Genomic DNA, 4,836 nt, shown 5'->3' on the forward strand with positions numbered 1-4,836 from the left:
ATGTGTGTGTATTAATCGACGTGATTTTTGTCTTTGCAGGAGAACTATCATGTGGTGGAACATACAAAGGTGTAACTGGTAGTTTCTCTAGTCCAAATAAGCCTTCTCCTCCTGGTGGTGTGTATGAAGATAATTTAGATTGTACATATATCGTTGATACTCCGATGGCTTCCTCCTATGACGTAGCGATCGATTAATTCCAATTAGAAAACAAGCTTGATTTTCTGTATTATGGCGTTGGGACTAATTCCAGTGATATAAAAAATGCCAAGTACATAACGGGTGATATGGTCAACCTCGAGATTAATCGATTTACACTTGATGGTAGAGAGATCTGGTTTCGTTTCATCACGGATGAATCCGTCGGAATGGATGGATTCTCTTTATCGTATAATGCTACAGGTAGTATACACGACTTACTTATTTGTATAAATTAGGCCTAATATTCTAATAGACCTGTTCAACTTAATTTATCATACATAATCCGGGGAGGAGGGGTGGGGGGAGTACATGTTGAGTCCCATCTTGGGTTACAGGTATTCATTTATTCATTCATTTATAAAAAAAAAATAAATAATTAAAAATCTTTCTCAATGGCTGTGCATATGTCAACCATTATCGCTGTCTCTTATACACATCTAGATGTGTATAAGAGACAGTATGCAAACTTTGTACGAAGTCCGCGTTTTGATAAAAGTAAATCAGAATCTAAACGCCCAAATAATTATGCCTTAACTATATATAACAATGTATAACAATCTAACAATGTAGCGTGCAAGTCATCACCTCTTGAGACAAAGGTGCATGTGCGGTTCAGATATAATTTGGTTATTTTCAAAGATAATTTGTGATAGGATTGGCTTAGATCAACATATTACAACTTGGGGTTGAACGACGTACGGGTTCTATCATTTTAAAATCATCGTGATTTAGTGTATCCAGAACATTAGGTGAATTAACGTTCAAAGAGAAAGATGTTGGGTGGTAGGCTCTCTCTGATTGGAGTGCTTATAGCTATCTTTTCCGTAACAAGCGGTATGTACTTGTATACCTGTCTCTTATACACATCTAGATGTGTATGTATATACACATATATACAAAAAAACGCATATAACGGGATACATACAAACATCAATAATGATGATTGAAATGGTGTTGCGAAAATATTCTACAGCCGCTGAGGTGCCACTGGTGGAACGTTACTGTACTATTCCAAGGAAAAACAATAGGCCCATTAGAAGTGATTGTTATTATTATTGTTTAATTGGTTATTAGTGTGAATATAAAACATCGAAACAAGAATAGAATGACAACAATGAAGTATACAAGTACATACCGCTTGTTACGGAAAAGATAGCTATAAGCACTCCAATCAGAGAGAGCCTACCACCCAACATCTTTCTCTTTGAACGTTAATTCACCTAATGTTCTGGATACACTAAATCACGATGATTTTAAAATGATAGAACCCGTACGTCGTTCAACCCCAAGTTGTAATATGTTGATCTAAGCCAATCCTATCACAAATTATCTTTGAAAATAACCAAATTATATCTGAACCGCACATGCACCTTTGGCTCAAGAGGTGATGACTTGCACGCTACATTGTTAGATTGTTATACGTAGCGATAATGGAGACAATGAATGAATAAACTACATAACATTTTATGTAAATAGTTAAGGCACAATTATTTGGGCGTTTAGATTCTGATTTACTTTTATCAAAACGCGGACTTCGTACAAAGTTTGCATATCAATCAAGACGTGTATGAAGTATAAACTATATCTAGCTAAACAAATTGAAATACACTGAAAGTCATTAGAGTATCATCAGACGCTGCCGAAAATAAACAAGGGGAGATAAAATGTACCTTTACTGGATGGGTGTGTCTGAATTGATTCCTGTCCCCCACTTTTCATGTGACTGGCGCTTGAGGCAATGGCGGCGCCAGCGGGGGGTGGGCAGGGACTTAAGTCACTATTTAAAAAAAAATCTCATTCCCAAACCCTCCCTCTCAGGCATTCAAGCTCAAACCCCCCTGTCTGACAGTTTAGCCACCCCAACCCCTGAAAACGTATTCCAGAGCCGCCACTGGCTCGACGATACGTCATTTACTTTACAGGAAATGGCACCATGGACACTCCACCTGCAATTCTACCCCGGTATCTTCTCCCCGTAGTTTGTTTAAGTATATTTCCTCCAGAATTTTTCCCACTGATTTTTTTTCAAGCAGAACTAATATCAATTTGTTCAATTTTTTCGTTAATTTCCCCCCCGTGGACTACCTTTTAACGAATATCTTTTGGACTTAGTCGTTCTATAATATGCCTATATACTCAATATTTGCCTGCATCATTATTATTACCCAATACTGCAGTATGCCTTATTTCTTGTAAGGAGTGGCATAAAGACGACGCAGTGATACTATTTGATTGCCGCGTCTGCTCTTTTATAGCAATATTAGTGCCAATTAGTGATTCTCTTCTGCGATTATTATCCTTACTTTCATTTCAAATTCTCTGTTACATTTGTTGATAGCATAACATGCTTAATATAGGCATATCTTATTTATTTTATGTTATTTAACTTGTTTAATTAATTAATAATATTATATTAACTTACCTTTATAAAATGTATTCGTGATATATCGTTTTTTTATATTACGTTATAAGAACGTTACATTAACGTTACCGTTTGGTGTTGAAAAAGTTATTTTGTAGAACCATAAAGTAATTATAAGTATTAATTCACAACTACATAATGTTACGTGAACGTCATTTTGTGACATACGGTACCGAAGTTGCGCGAATGGTATAAGAACGTTTTGTTACAGCAACGACAACCAACAACAACGGCAGCAATAGCAGCACAAACAGCAGCAACAACAGCCCGGGGATATGTCGAATCAATTTTCAAAAGTCCGTGTCATTATTATGGTTGTGGCAAAGTTGTTTATACACTGAATGCAATTCATTTTTATTTAACATATGCCAAAAACAACACATGATGTGAACAACATGTTGCATGTTGGCCTATTCTTTAGTTAAATAAAAAGTACAATATGAAATTGACAAAATATTTAAATATCTTTGTGGAACCACACTAAAATGTTACTGGTACAAAAGTATAATAATATTTTGGCCCTTTAAACAAATTAATAAGAACTAGGGTTCAAAAAGAAGAGGAAAATGGAAATTGGCTTTAATTAAACGTGTTATATTTCTCATCATATTCTTCTGTTCGATACAGTTTACTCAAGTAAGTTTCTCTCAAAGTTATATTTCGCATGTTGGGTTTAGCCTCCTTTAGTAGCCTCATGGTCTGGATTGTTTTGTTAATACTTTATTCGTCTTCCACAACAGTGGCGTAGCTAGAGGTTTTGGTGCCCGGGGGCAAGAGTAGAAAATTGCGCCCCTTTCCCCAAATATAATATAAAATAAGCACTGTTCTAGCTCTCAAATGGTAGGTTCTTTCTTACCAGGGGTGGCGTCAGGATTTGCCCGACGGGGGGTGGAGAATGCCCCAACGAGGGGGAAGATTTCCCAGACGAGAGCAATGTGGTCGAGCGTCACTTAAAATGTTCCGAAAGTGTACCGGTGGGGGGGGGGGCGAACCCCCCGAAAATTTTTGACAATTTATGGCTTTCAAAGTCTTATTTAATCGATTTTAGAGTCTACTAAGAGTACAAAATACATAGAATTTTCAATTTTCTCCCTTACGAATTATGGGTTTTTTCCCCGACGAATTGAATTTTCTCCCCGACGAATTATGGCTTTTCTCCCCGACTGGGGGGGGGGGGAAGCTATCCTCGAAGGGTCTGGCACCCCGCCACCCCCGGTGGCGCCACCCCTGTTTCTTACTACTGAAACTGCATTACGATGTTCAGAACTTTCCCATTATCCTAATTTGTAAGGCTGTTGATCGCATACAGATTAGTATTCTTATTGTCTTGTAAGCTGCTGAATTTGTAACATTGTTTAAACTCGCAGAATTTTGCGTGCTTTTGCATCTGCAAATAAGTTAATAACATGATCAAAGGAAGTTAACAATGCCGTCTGCTTCATCGTCCTCAATACTAAGGAGTGCCAAAGCAGAGTCTCACTTGTCCATCGTGGTTCTGAGATATGGCAGGATGAGCTTTAGTCATGCAGTCAGAATACAGAATAAGATAAGAAAAAGAGAGAAAACGGTCGAAATGGACTGAAAAGAAATCACAATCTATAAATTTGCCAATAAAAACAACTATGCTCAGATTTTAGACCGGGAGCCCAGGGGTGTCAGCATAGCTGGAAAGTTAACCAATTTCTGTGTATATAGTAATGTTCTATGTGCCTGTCTATGTAGGAGAATGGGCATCTGCCGGTCCCATTGTGGTGGGTGTGGTCAGGAGGGGCATAAAAAGGGCCTCAAAAATTGAGCTAGATCAACTTGTGAATTAACCCAATGAAACCTATCAGAATATATTCGGCATAGTTCAAGATAACATGAATGGTCAATGCCAGACATTTCCAGCGTGCCAGACGCAAAAAACCGGTACCCCAAAATTAAGCTAGATCAGCTTGTGAGTTAACCCGATGAAACCTACTGGAAAATGTTGGGCATAGTACCAGGTATCAGGAATGGTCACCGCCAGACATTTTTAATGGTGGGGTATACCTGCCAGACACCCCCAAATACCCCACCCAAAAAATTAAGCTAGATCAGCTTGTGAGTTAACCCGATGAAACCTACTGGAAAATGTTGGGCATAGTACCAGGTATCAGGAATGGTCACCGCCAGACATTTTTAATGGTGGGGTATACCTGCCAGACACCCCCAAATACCCCGCCCAACAA

The sequence above is a fragment of the Anneissia japonica genome, unplaced genomic scaffold (genome assembly GCF_011630105.1).
Source record: "Anneissia japonica isolate Jap-2015-1 unplaced genomic scaffold, ASM1163010v1 scaffold287965_len1858130_cov191, whole genome shotgun sequence".
Classification (NCBI taxonomy): Eukaryota; Metazoa; Echinodermata; class Crinoidea; order Comatulida; family Comatulidae; genus Anneissia; species Anneissia japonica.